The 14,612-nt window shown below is 43.2% G+C and overlaps 1 protein-coding gene across 2 annotated transcripts in view; it reads right to left on the bottom strand.

Annotated features, from left to right (window-relative positions):
- Positions 1–14,612, bottom strand: part of AZI2 (5-azacytidine induced 2) — a 1,028,525-nt gene that overhangs the window by 987,032 nt on the left and 26,881 nt on the right. The window contains exon 1 of one of the 2 annotated variants that reach the window (XM_049799287.1): positions 1,448–1,456. The exons of the other annotated variant lie outside the window; for it this stretch is intronic. The gene's annotated coding sequence lies outside the window, so the exon portion shown is untranslated. Of the gene's footprint in view, positions 1–1,447; positions 1,457–14,612 lie in introns of those variants that run through there. 2 annotated transcript variants of the gene reach the window in all.

The following is a 14,612-nucleotide window of genomic DNA, read 5'->3' as shown; positions in this document are numbered from 1 at the left end:
ACAGATTATTTTTCCCCCAAGGTTAAATGTCCTTGAGGCACACACTGGGTCTCCCCATCCTTCCGCATTACCCACCAAGTACACCCAGGTCCCTGAGCAAAGACAATCCCACGAATGGGTTTGCCTTTTCCCATGGGAGGTGCAATCCACACTGCCTTCCCCAGCCACTTCCCCATGTGCACCACGGGGACCTTATCTCCTCCCACAGTATGTAGGGGTTTTGTTTGGGCAGGACCAGGACGGTTAGCAGATCCTCTAGAGTTAACTAGCCAAGTGGCTTCTGCTAAATTTGCATCCCAATGCTTCCATGTCCCATTGCCTAGCGCTCTCAACATACTCTTCAACAGTCCATTATATCTCTCAATTTTTCCAGATGCCTGCGGGTGATAGGGTATGTGGTATACCCACTCAATGCCATGTTTCTTTGCCCAGGAGCTTATAAGGTTATTTCGGAAATGAGTCCCATTGTCTGATTCAATTCTTTCTGGGGTACCGTGTCGCCATAAAATTTGACTTTCGAGGCCTAAGATGGTGTTTCGGGCAGTGGCATGGTTTACAGGATATGTTTCTAGCCAACCAGTAGTTGCTTCCACCATGGTGAGTACGTAGCACTTGCCTTGGCGTGTTCGTGGCAGTGGTCCAATGTAGTCAATTTGCCAGGCCTCGCCATATTGAAAACCCAACCACCGCCCTCTGTTCCAGGGAGACTTTACTCTGGTGGCTCTTTTGATTGCAGCACATGTTTCACATTCATGAGTGACCTGTGTGATGGCCTCCATGGTCAGGTCCACCCCTCGATCACGAGCCCATCTACATGTTGCATCTCTCCCTAGATGTCCCGATGTCTCATGGGCCCATCGAGCTACAAATAGCTCACCCTTACGCTCCCAGTCCAGGTCCACCTGAGCTATATCTATTTTGGCAGCCTTGTCTACCTGTTCATTATTTCGATGTTCTTCAGTGGCACGGCTTTTGGGCACGTGAGCATCTACATGACGTACCTTTAGAGTCATGTGTTCTACACGGGCAGCAATGTCCTGCCACAATGCTGCTGCCCAGATGGGTTTACCCTTGCGTTGCCAATTGGTCTTCTTCCACTGCTGTAGCCACCCCCATAGGGCATTAGCCACCATCCAGGAGTCGGTATAGAGGTAGAGTACCGGCCACTTTTCTCGTTCAGCAATGTCTAGAGCCAGTTGGATGGCTTTCACTTCTGCAAACTGACTTGACTCGCCTTCTCCTTCAGTGGCCTCAATGACTTGTCGTGTGGGACTCCACACAGCAGCTTTCCACTTCCGATGGTTCCCTACCACACGACAGGATCCATCAGTAAACAAAGCATAACACCTTTCATCTTCTGATAACTCATTATATGGTGGTGCCTCTTGGGCACGAGTCACCTCCTCAGGTGATGCTCCAAAATCTCTGCCTTCTGGCCATTCCATGATCTCTTCCAGAATTCCTGGGCGGTTAGATTTCCCCAGTCGAGCCCGTTGCGTGATCAATGCTATCCACTTACTCCATGTAGCGCTGGTTGCATGATGTGTAGAGGGGATGTTTCCTTTGAACATCCAGTGTAGCACGGGCAATCGTGGTGCCAAGAGGAGATATGTTTCTGTACCAACAACTTCTGAAGCGGCTCGAACCCCCTCATATGCTGCTAAGATCTCTTTTTCAGTCGGAGTATAGTGAGCTTCTGATCCTCGGTACCCCCGACTCCAAAACCCTAATGGTCGACCTCGGGTTTCTCCTGGTGTTTTCTGCCACAGGCTCCAGGTGAGACCATGTTCCCCAGCTGCAGTGTAGAGTACATTTTGTACATCTGGTCCTGTTCGGACGGGCCCAAGAGCTACTGCACGAGCTATTTCCTGTCTGATATGCTCAAAGGCTTGTTGTTGTTCAGGGCCCCATTCAAAATAGTTCTTTTTCCGCGTTACTCGATAGAGAGGGCTCACAAGCTGACTATAACCTGGAATATGCATTCTCCAGAACCCCACAAGGCCTAGGAAAGCTTGTGTTTCTTTCTTGTTAGCTGGTGGAGACATAGTTGCTATCTTGTTAACCACATCCATAGGGACATGACGGCGACCATCCTGCCATTTTATTCCCAAGAACTGAATCTCCTGTGCAGGTCCCTTGACCTTACTTTTCTTTATGGCGAAACCAGCTTTCAGAAGAATCTGAATTATTCTTTTTCCCTTCTCAAACACTTCTTCTGCCTTGTTGCCCCATACGATGATGTCATCTATGTATTGTAAATGTTCAGGGGCATCGCCTTGTTCCAGTGCCATTTGGATTAATCCGTGACAAATGGTAGGGCTGTGCTTCCACCCCTGGGGCAGCCGATTCCAGGTGTATTGGACACCTCTCCATGTGAAAGCAAACTGTGGCCTGCACTCTGCTGCCAAAGGAATGGAGAAAAATGCATTGGCAATATCAATTGTAGCATACCATGTGGCTGCCTTTGATGCCAGTTCATATTGAAGCTCTAACATGTCTGGTACAGCAGCACTCAATGGCGGTGTCACTTCATTCAGGCTGCGATAATCTACTGTTAACCTCCATCCTCCATCAGACTTCTGCACTGGCCATATAGGACTATTAAAAGGTGAATGAGTCTTGCTGATGACTCCTTGGCTCTCTAGGTGATGAATCAGCTCATGGATGGGAGCCAGGGAGTCTCGGTTTGTCCGGTATTGCCGACGGTGCACTGTCCTGGTAGCGATAGGCACCTGCTGTTCTTCAACTTGCAGCAATCCCACAGTAAAGGGATCTTCCGAGAGGCCAGGCAGGGTAGATAGCTGTTTGATCTTCTCTGCATTTACAGTGGCTACACCAAAAGCCCACCGGCACCCCTTTGGGTCCTTGAAGTACCCTCTCTTGAGGTAGTCTATGTCAAGGATACAAGGGGCCTCTGGACCGGTCACAATGGGGTGCTTTTCCCACTTGTCCCCTGTCAAGCTCACTTCAGCCTCCAGTATAGTCAATTCTTGGCATCCCCCTGTCACTCCAGAGATCCAGATGGATTCTGTGCCCCTGTATCCTGATGGCATCAGTGTACATTGTGCACCAGTGTCTACCAAAGCCTTATACTTCTGTGGGTCTGATGTGCCAGGCCATCGAATCCACACAGTCCAGTATATCCGATCATCCCTTTCCTTCTCCTGGCCGAAGGCAGGGACCCTCTATTGCTGTTCCTCATCAGAATATTCACTGTCCGATCCTTGCGGTACCAGACCAGAAGTCCCCTCACCAGAATCAAGGGAGGTGGTTTCAGTTCTTCTGTGCCTGGAGGATCGCTGAGTGCCTTCTTGGGCCTCTACAGCAACTACGCTGACAGCCTTCTTCTTGGGTGACCCCTTCTTAACAGCTGTCTTCCCTCTCAGTTCACGTACGCGGGCTTCCAGCTTAAAGGTGGGTTCACCATCCCACTTCCTCATGTCCTCCCCTTGGTCACGCAGGAAGAACCAGAGTGTACCACGTGGCATACGCCTTGGGCTCCCTTTCCCTCTGACTGGGGCAGGGGAGAACTGATTTCTTGGAGCATCCCTAACAGCCAAGGCACTGTCCTGTAGGGATGAGGAGACACAGAGATTTTCCTCAAAGTTTTGGAGCCAAGACGACACTTTCTCCACAGTTGGTGTTTCCATATCTGGACAATACATTGCTGCCAAGCTGTTAGAATACGACGCTGGGGCACCTTGAATCACCTTTCGCCACATGGCTCGTGTGCACAGGACATCCTCTGGGTCTTTGGAAACTTCCTCGTCATCTAGATCACTGTAGATGACTTCCACCACTGCTAACTCTCTCAGGTACTGAATGCCTTCATCTGCAGTAGTCCACTTTTCTGATGAATTTACAAGATCTTCCTTGAATGGATATCTTGCCTTCACACTTGAGAGGAGCCGGCTCCAGAGACTGCAAATTGCTGCCTCTTTCCCAATTCCTCTTTCAATTCCCCGGTTTCTAGTGAGGGATCCCAGCTGTTGCGCTTCCTTGCCTTCCAGTAGCTGACTATAAGCCCCGTTATCCCAGCATCGGAGCAGCCAGGCAGCAATCCGCTCACCTGGCTGGCGGCTGTAATCTTTCCGCAAGTCCCGAAGTTCTGAGGACGTCAGGGACCGGGTAGTTTCTGCTTCTTGTTTAAGTTCCCTCACTCCTTCCTCCAATTTCCTTATCGAAGGACCAGCTTCTAAATCAAGCCTTTCCTCTTCTTCTTCTTCCCTCACTAATCGATGGTATGGACCCGTTGATCTCCTTGTCCACTGTTTCCGTTTCACTACTGGGGCAATTACTGTAGTTGTTGTTTGGGTCCCTATCTCAAGCATCGTGTCCTTAGATGCAGTCTGGGTCCCTGCCTCAACCATGGTCCTCTGAGAGTATTGAACTGTGGCTCGGTAGGCATAGGCCAGGCCCCAGTACAGTGCGAGAAGCTGCTGGTTTTCATTGGGATAGGCAAGGCACCCTTCTATCAGGTGGTGTGTCAGTTTGCCAGGGTTACTTGCCTGTTCGGATGTAAAATCCCAGATTATGGGAGGTGATAACCGTCCTAGGAATCTGCCCAAATCCTTCCATATACCCTGCCACCAAGGGACTGGTCGCTTGAGGGCACATTTCAATATTGCCTCACCTAAAACTTGCCTCCTCTTATACCAGGAAGAGACCAGGTTCCACAATACCCATAATATGCCACCAGTATTAATTATTAGTATTGAACAGCTCACGCAAGGGTGAACAAGGACCTCGGGAGCCTGCATAATAAAACCATTCACATCAATGCCTGGTAGGGAGAGGGAGATGTGTTCCCTCATCTCCTCCACAAGATAGCTCCCACAACACAGCAAAGCCATCACTGCCAGGACAAAGCACATAGACACTATTTGTATTAGCACGTTCCCACGTTCCTTCATTCTCCACACAAGATAGCTCCCACAGCACAGCAAAGCCATCAGTGCCAGGACAAAGCACACAGCCATTATTTGCATTAACATGTTCCCAAACTCAGCAAGCTAGAGATAAGCAAGCAGCTAACAAGCTCTGTGACCTGCACAGGAGCTTGCCACTTAATAACTAGCTATAGAACGCTTAATGCAAAACTGCCGTTGTCGTGCCCCACGTTGGGCGCCAAAAAGGACTGTGGTGGGTTGACCCTGGCTGGATGCCAGGTGCCCACCAAAGCCGCTCTATCACTCACCCTCCTCAGCTGGAACGGGGGAGAGAAAAATATAATGACAGGCTCGTGGGTCAAGATAAGGGCAGTTTAATAAAATGATAGCAAAGGTCGCGCGCGAAAGCAAAGAAAAAACAAATGATGTTACTCTCTACTTCCCATCAGCAGGCGATGTCTGGCCACTTCCTGGGAAGCAGGGCTCCAGTACGCGTAGTGCTTGCTCCGGAAGACAAAAATGCCCCCCCCTCCGTCTCCCTTCACTTAGCTTTTATATCTGAGCTGACGTCATATGGTATGGAATATCTGTTTGGTTAGTTTAGGTCAGCTGTCCTGGTTATGTCCCGTCCCAAGATCTTGCCCTGCCCCAGCCTGCCATTGAGGGGAGGGCAAAAATGTTGGAGAGACAGCCTTGATGCTGTGCCAGCACTGCTCAGCAGTAGCCAAAACACTGGTGTGTTATCAACACCTTTCTAGCTACAGAGCTGCAGAGCACAGTGCTATGAGGGCTGCTATAGGGAGTACTAACTCCATCTCAGCCAGACCCAATACACATTGTTGAACAAGTTCAAAATCTGACCCATGATGCTTGATGCTAATGTGAGTAAAAGTGAGCTCAGGAATGTTACTTGGAGTTTAGAAATTTTTTCACTTTGAGTTCAACAAATACAGGCTCTGTCTCTTTTACACTCATTTTGTTCAAAGTACCAAAGTTTAGACAGTTTCTAATTTGGTACTGAATTGATCTTGTCAGTGGAAATAACCAAGTGCTTAACATGTTCAAAAAGGCTCTAACTTCCAGAGATAAAACTTCGTAAGCATTAAGAAAATTAAAATCTAAGTCAGCTGCAGAGTATCCAAAGCACAACTTACTGATGTAAATGATATTTGCCACATTCCTCCATTTCCAAATGGAATAAGATGGCCAGCAAACGGCAGAAATATCTTTAAAAAGGGATGTTGGAACAGATGGGGGTTTTTTTCAGATGGAAGAGACAAGTGAATGGCCAGGCTCTTGAAGCTGCATTCTTGTGTCCAAGGGGAGGGGAGAATACAAAGACACCTTAGGGCAAAGAGCAGTCTCCAATTAGTGGGTAGTTTGTAAGGGAAAATCTTTTTAGATGCTCTTATTACCAGAATGGGGGAAATAAATGAGGGTGTTGAAATTAATATAGACCAGCTTCAGAAAGTTTCATCTGATGATGTTGAGATGGTAAGGTTAGCTGGAAGAACATAGCAAGCCTATATTTCAATAAGAAATACCTATTCAGTTTTGATTATTCACTTTGATTTACCAAAACTGTGTAGTTACCTCAGCTCTACGGTCAGTAGTCAGAGAAGGTGGACTCAGTGTTGTGGTAGGGAAGAAAACTGGCTTTCACCACAGACAGTTGGTGTGATCCTGAACGTGACATGTCTCTGTTCATCTTGGTCATAACCAAGTGAGTTGTTCTCAGTCAGTTCTGTAGAGGACAAGGAGAAAGTAGATGGAGATGTGGTCAAAGTACAAAATTATGAAGATGACCTTAAGCATCCATGTGTTCTTTTCTCTTCCTGTCACATAAATTTCAAATATCTGAAAAGACAAGAATAGACTGAGATGGGGAGGGGAAGGAAGAAGGCAACTGCGCATATATTTCTCAATAAAATTAAGTTACTGAAGACAAGATAACTTGAGAAAATTCAATTTCAATTGATGTTGAAATCTTGATTTCTATTTTTTTCATAGCCATCAAGCAATTGCTTGGCCTTCCTTATTAGAAAGCTATAAAACCCACTGTGTATGAATTGAGATAGGAAAAAATCAAGAAAGAAAATTAAAAAATTCACCCTCAAATCGTCATGTTGTCCACACGTGACCTAGTGTAAATCCTCAAAGAATTCCAGTTCGAAAGACAACATGGTAGAGAAATGAACGAAATTAAATATAAGAATTCTCCAGTTCTAATGATGTGCCTTTAAGGGAAAATTGCTCAGCTTACACAACTCATTAGCTTTTCTATGTAATGGAAGAAATATTTACCTACCTCAAAGGAATTTATGAATTGCATCCTGATTCTGATTCTGATTTTATGGTCACATAAATGGTAATTTTACGAGTGAACATTTTGGCTGGTAAAAGGACAGAGGAAAAAGTCTTTTTTCAAAATAGAGACTTTTGCAGGTGCAAAGCAGCAAGCATTAGTATTTCCTTAATAATATTTGACACCACATAAAATTATAAGTAGATGCCCATCTCTCCAGATTCCCGGGTCACTATTAAAAATAATGATACAAATAAAAGCTGTTTTGTTTTCTGTTGTGTTCGGAATCAGTAGATTGGGCTGTTAGCTCCATCTGGAAATTTTAAAAATATATAAACTTAGTGTAGCATTATTGCTTTTGCACTGTCTCGACAATAGTCTCTGGACTTGAAAAAGAATTTGCCTTTCTAGGCAATGCAATGCAAAGACATCAAACCAGAAGTTTGCATCTAAAGAACCAGAAGAATTAAAGTGATGAGGTTCTGAGTTCCTTATCCTCTGCAAGTGAATAACAAAACTCCTGCTGACATGGAGGGTGGCTTCAAACATCTGGCCATGTCTGGTAAATTAGAAAAAAAATTATAATTCAACACATCCTCAAGCCTTAGGAGCCTAAAACTATCAGATCTTTGTCAATTTGCTGCTTCCTCTTTTTCCTGCAAATGTTTTTCCTTTTGGTTCTTTGTTGCAGGCCATGCTTGCCTTGCTGTGCCTGTTCTTTAGACGTTTAGGATGGCATAAAATGAAGACAGCTGCTCTGTGCTTGGAGGAGATAGTTGCATGTTCTGAAATGGTTAACTTCAGATGTATAATAGTCACTGGTCTGCCTCAAAGACTACTTCTGTTGTATGAACTGCTTTCTCCCCAGTGTCTTGACATAATCCCGCTTCATGCAAATGTTAAGATTTGAAATTTAAAATGCTTCATTGCCCTAGACTTCCTGCCAGTGGCAAAGGAGGGAAGACAGTGTCAGTAACCTTGGTGCTTTTTTCAGTCAGGCTTTTTCAGCAAATCCAAACAAAATCACAGAGGTCTCAATATAAAAAGCTTTACAAGATTGCTGATTCCCTCTCAAATCAGTCTCAGTGCTAAAGGAGATTATTTGATTGCTTTGCACACTACAGATTACTATGAAGAATATTTGCAAAAGTTCCTATCTTCTGATTTATTTAGGAGCACAGGTTGTAGCCATAGTTCCCTTCCCTGATTTTACTCCCTAATATATAATCTGGTGCTACCAGACTGTACTGTGCCAGCACTTCTGATACATGGTGGGTCCAGGCAGCTATGCGATGACTTTGAGGAGGCCAGGAGTCTGCCCTAAAATTTTCTTAATCAAGAAGTTCAAAATGCGGATGAACATAACAGAATCCCTTTCTCATATAAGCAGTCCAAATGCAGCTGATTGTTGTTTCACGTTTTGAGTTCTTAATCTCTTACACCTACACCATTGCCCTTGATTAGACATGCAAAAGCTTTAGTACCTTTGAAACAGCTGCAGCTTCTGTCCTTATGTCAGAAGATAAAAATATTCTGGTCTTTGTGTCTAATTCTGTTTGTTTACAGTAAAATTAGTGCTGAAATTAGGGATTCTGGTTTTCAGGTTACTAAAAATAAAAAAATCTGATAAAATTACATCAGCTATAAGTTTCCTAGGGTCAAAATAAACATACTTGAATGGCAGAAAGTGACACATTTCCTTTAAAAGATTTTTTCTGCAATTCACCTTCTGTTCACACTGTCTGCCACACAGCATATACATCTCTTCCTGTTCATGCTTTCTGTGGTTTATATGTGCATTGGTAAAAGTAGTATCTTAAGCTGCTTTTTATTTGTGTACTAAACTCCATGTACCAAATCCTAAATGAAGTAATGGCAAAGTTTGTATATGTTTTCCTCCTGACTTTCTGTCTGTCTTGTAAACCAGCTCATTTTTGCTCAGGTTTACGTAGCTACCATTCATATCATCATGTAAAAATCAGTTTTCTAAGAATTTACAAAATACTAACCATTTGGTAAAACAGACACTAAGGATTCATTAATTATACAACTGATTAAAAAGAAATCTCTCTCCTGGAACTGTAAATAATTCATTTTATGTTATATGGTTGGGAAGAGTACAGTCTCTCTTTTTTGAGGGGAAAAGAGTTGGAGTTTATTCTAAATGTTACAAAGTCAAGGATAGAAAATACAATTAAAAATGACATTTTGATCATAATCCCCCTTTCAGATATGGTATGTAAAAGAAAAGATATATTTAGTAATGGATCATTTCACAGAAAGGCTTAAAAAGCCATTGCTAACCATATTTTCTACCCTTGCTCTATGTGTGTAGATAACCACTTGTTCTATTTGCCACCTACACACTGATAAAGCTTTAAGCCCCCTTCTTCTAACCCAGAATAATCCAGTGGTTAGGCTGAAATTTGAATTTGATGAGCAGCTTTGCCACGGACCTATATCTGGTGACCTGCCACAAATCCCTTATTGCAATACGCAAACAAAGGGCAGAAATGCTGCAATGTTTAGATCTGTCATGGTGGTGTCTGGCTTGTGCAGACTTATCATGCCTAGTTGGGCTTGTGGGACACCTTACCTAGAGAGACCCACTTTGAAATGTGGGAACATTCAATCTGGCAAATCAGGCTAACTCAAGTCTGAAGTAAAACACACAAAATGACTTGCACAGGATCCTCAGTACCAACTGCTTGATCTGCTTTTATTTCACTACACTTACTAGTGATTGACACCTGGCTATGCTTCAGTATCTCATTTTCCTGACTGTATGTGCTGGCTGCTTGCTAGACCAATCCTGAGATTTCACCTGGAATGGAGTAACTAGGTCTCTTTCTGGACAAAAATTAACAGCTATGTAGGGTTTGAACAAACATTGCTCCACTGGGCAGGAAGTTCCTCTGGTATTGGTCCTCCAACCAGTCTGGTCATCCACTGCCATTGCAAAAAGTATCATATCAGCACATGACCTCCTGCACTAGCATAGAGATTAATGCTTAGAGAACCTTTAAAAGGTTTTTAAGATGTCTCAACCCAAAAGAGGGACCATGAGGGACCTGGAGGAGAGATGGGATCTTTATACCAATGTACCTCAAGCTGTGCCACATGAGATAGGAGAGTTTATGACTGTGATATTGGTCACCTACAGGGATGTGGAGTGGCTTCATCTAGAGGAGTTTAAAAACAGCACTAAAACTAAATGTGATCTATACTAAGGTCCAAGGAGGTAAACTGCCATGTCAAGCACAAGGCAGACAAGTATTGTACGCGGCATGAGCTGTGTGCTAGAAATGCCTTTGACAGAGGAAAAATGGAGGTATATGGGAGAGCTGTGGAGCCAGGGTTTCCATGAAGTGGTATGCAGCATGGAACTGGCTGCCTGGTACTGGGTGCAGCAAAAGCAGTGACAACACGAGCTGCTCTGGACCCCTTGGCCAAGGCAATGGGCCCACCCATAGAGGGATACTGCAGAAAGGGGAAACTTAAATACTTCAGTTCCCCAGTGATAGAATGAATATTTTGCTATCAAGTGTGTTGTGAAGTGAATAATTCAGAGGCACTTTGACATTATAAAAGAGGCTTGTGTAAGCAAGTACTAGGTACGCAGCGGATATGCTTTGGCCCTTGATTCAGCAAGGCAGGTGTTTAAATGTTCTGCTAAACAAGGATGGATTTAAATATAAGAATAAGGTCAGAGTGCCCATTTTGTTACTTTTTTATCTTTGCTTTGGCCCTAACAACATGTGCTGCACTGCATCATCCTGGTAAACACATCAGAACAGTCGAGACAACACTTCTTTAAAAAAGCCAGTTGTCATTTTGTACTAATTTCCTGACAGGAATGAAGCTAAATTGGTTAGAATTTTTTTAAGGAACATCAGCATTTGGCAAATAAGGATGCATAAAAATAATTGAATATACTATATGTTTCACTAGAGAAGGCTTGAATAGTTCCTGCGCTAAATTACATATGTGGATCCCACTGTTTCATCTGAGATCATCTCAGCAGGGATGACTATGGAAATGCAAATTTACACTGCTGCTGAGTCCTTGCAGATTTTACACTGTGTGTCAAAAATTCACTTAAGGATCTTGGAATGGTTTGCTTGCTTTCTTAACGTTTAGCAATTCAAACATTCTGCTCTCCAAATTAGATAAAATTATTTAAATCATAATGGTCTTTTCAACTTCCGCTCTGGGCCGCTTCTCACTTACTGCAGGAGGTTCCAGGTTTCCCCATTTCTCCTTTGTGCAATGTATGAGTATGGCCATCACTTAATCTAAAATATAGAGGGCACTTTGTGGCAACGGTCTTTCAAAAAATGACAAAATGTTCATTATTCATATAATTTTTTGTTTTACCAAAACAAGAGTCAACACAGGTTACAATATTGCTGTTCATGCAAAATCATACAGCTATTCTGCCATCTATTGTTTTTACAAAGCTTGCTTCAAAATCACTGCAAGCTATGCCAATGTAATGACTGATGAAGCATTCTCTGAATGGAGGTGTTAGGTATTTTGTTAGACTGACTGACAGAGTTGTTAAAAGATAGCCAAGTTTTTGCCTGTGCAAGCTGTTTTCACCTTGTCTCACAGGGACTATCACAGCCAGATTGACTCCAATTCTGTAACTATCCCAAACTAACAAACTACTAATTGCATTAATCCTTGTACTAAAGAAGCAGCAGCAAACAACTAAGACTAGTTTGCTAAAAGTTGGGAAAAAAATCTTATCTCCTACTAACATTGTCTTGCTTTCTATTAGAAAAATCCAGTTTTTCTGTAAGCATCAAAGGGAAGGAAACTTACTCTCCTATGAATTTCTTTGGTGATTGACTTCACAGCTTAAGTTGCAAGGTCTTGCTCAAGCCTTACCAACAGTGGGTTGTTCAGAGGGGCTTTGGATATTGCAGACTTTCTGGTATCTAATAAACACTGCACCTTTTTTCCTCATGGGAGGCACTGATAGCCTGACTCTACCCAGCCTTCATGAAACTGCTAGGAGCTTAGTGTCTCTGACACTGCCATCACTCTGCCATGCTTGCTTAAGCATATTATTGGGAACTGGATGGACAGATAGTCGCAGCACTTAACAAGTCACATGAGGGTAGGTACCTTGCTAACAAGGGTAGAAAACAGTGTTGCTTGTAGCTAGGCTAGTCAAACTCACATTTCAGGACATACCAACCTGATTTTCAGGGGATCGTTAACTTTCTTCCAGCTTACTGTAAGACTGATACATGCCTCTCCATCTGTCAAAATTCAATTGCAGAACAAATTTAGGGATATTTTAAAAAAATCACTCATTCTGAAAAGTAAACTGCACTTGGCTGAATTTTCTTAGTATAAAATGGTCTTCCTGTTATCTCTGCTCTTTAACATTCTTTCTGAGGGCAAAGATTTTTGGCAATCACAGTGAAAGGGATAGCACATTTTGTGGCAGTGCTGGAGGTGCTTTTAGCTTGAAACTAGTGGTACTCCTTGAAATGAGATACTCGTGGGAAATGTGCTTGGAAGCCTGACTGACTGAAGCATGCTGCTCTGGGCTCCATTAGCTGTGGTCATGTTTTGTCGTAGGTCAAAGAACAAGAGGAAGTCTAGTACAACGGAATTTCTAGCCATCCCAAGAATAGAATGGGTTGGATGTTCTCCAGTCAAACCAATTTTTTCTGTCAGAAAATGGTGACTCATCACATCTGGAATGATTTGTGGAACTCTGTCAATTTTAGCAAACTGACAGCAAACCATAAGGAGGTTTTCATCATTTCACACTTGTTTGCCTGGCAGGAGGTTGTAGACCCCAGCAACAGTCTCTTCTTCAGTACCATGGGACTTCTATGGGTTTTTATAGCTGCTGGGAGCTCTCTCAGGCATTTGGAGGCCAGAAGCCCAATGAGCCTTTGGTCCACTTGGAGTTTGGCCCACTGTTGTACAGCTGAGAGCTCATGCTGGGGGTCTCTCTCAGGACTTTCATGTAGACACTGCTGAAATTTTCTACATATAAACTGCCTTTTATTTTTCCTGAAAAAAATAGCTATTTATATCCATACAAGTAATTTACAGATACTTTGAGTGAAAAAGAGATTCAATACATTTCTTTCTTAAATTGACCTAAATTTAAAGTTAAAAAAAAGAAGCAAAAAACCCCACAAATTCTCAAACTCCAACATTTCATTCTGCCCAGAACAGTCTCCCTTCCATATTTGGGAGAAAGAAAGAAAGGGTGAGATGTTGTTCTCTGTTTTTTGATGGTGGCTCCTGTGGAAAGCAGGACTTATTTAAGTCAACCAAAAAGCCTGCTCTGTGTAAAGACCCTACTCTGGACACCATTGCCAGTGAGCTGGAACACTGATTCCCACACTCCCAGTCTGCTGCCTCACCCATGGACTTCCGGGCTTTGCTGCTTCTGTCTCCCTGTTGTTACTCTAGGAGCTGGGCATTAAGCAAGAGTCTGTCATAGTCTCCGGTTTCAATTTCTTCAACACTCTTGAAAAAACAGTAATTTTAACTATTTGGAAACAAAATGTTTGGAAACTTTTCACTTTCATGGGAAACTCTTGAAATTTCTGTTCTTTATTCCAAAGAAGGAAGAAAAGAAGTCTAGAATTTCCTACAGAGAAGAAATGTCAACTTTTAATGTGGTCTTCTCAGGAATATCCTTGCTAGAGGCCACAGCATTGCAGCCTTAGGAACAATGGGAGCTGGATAGAATACCTGGAGGCAATATGAAGTGTCCATTTTCTGTGATGTCATTTTACTTTTATCAACAACAGAGTGCTAATGCCGTGACAGCCAAAATCACAGTAAGCTCTAGCTGTAATGAATGTAGGGTTGCAGACTTGCCTGCAAATCATAAGAGGTATGAGTTTTGGATGCAGTCATCTGTACTGCCAAATTTTGCCCACATGTTGTGCTGTTCTCACATTGGGATTTTTCAACTGTCAGGTCTATTAAGAAATAACATCACTCTTGGAAATTAGCGAAAAGAATTTTAGGAAAAAGCAGAGCATTTCTGAAATCTCATCTCTGCCACTCCCTCCCCAACAGCCTGTTGTCACCTTTTCTTTCTGTAAATGACTTGTAATAATTAGAGCGTTTTAACAAATCTGAAATTATCTGTTTATCAGTGAGTGACACTGTAGCTCCTCAATAGCGCTTGTCAGCAGGGGAATGTTGATTAGCCAATTACCCACAGTTTCTTTTCATTCTCGATCTTGGGAAATGATCCTGGTGAGATTAATATGGCATCGAATATGCTGTTTTCTAAAGAACAGCCTTTAGGTTCCATGGAAGAAGAGTTGCCTCTTTCACTGTGCTGCCAAAGCTTTTCCTCTACACTTTCAAATTAGTACGAGTCATTTTTGCAGAGAGCTGAGTATCTGTCTGCTAGTGAGGCTGGA

This window comes from Accipiter gentilis, chromosome 4 (assembly GCF_929443795.1).
Source record: "Accipiter gentilis chromosome 4, bAccGen1.1, whole genome shotgun sequence".
NCBI lineage: Eukaryota > Metazoa > Chordata > Aves > Accipitriformes > Accipitridae > Astur > Astur gentilis.
The sequence above is the reverse complement of the archived record's forward strand: the minus strand, read 5'-3'. Positions and strand labels throughout refer to the sequence as shown.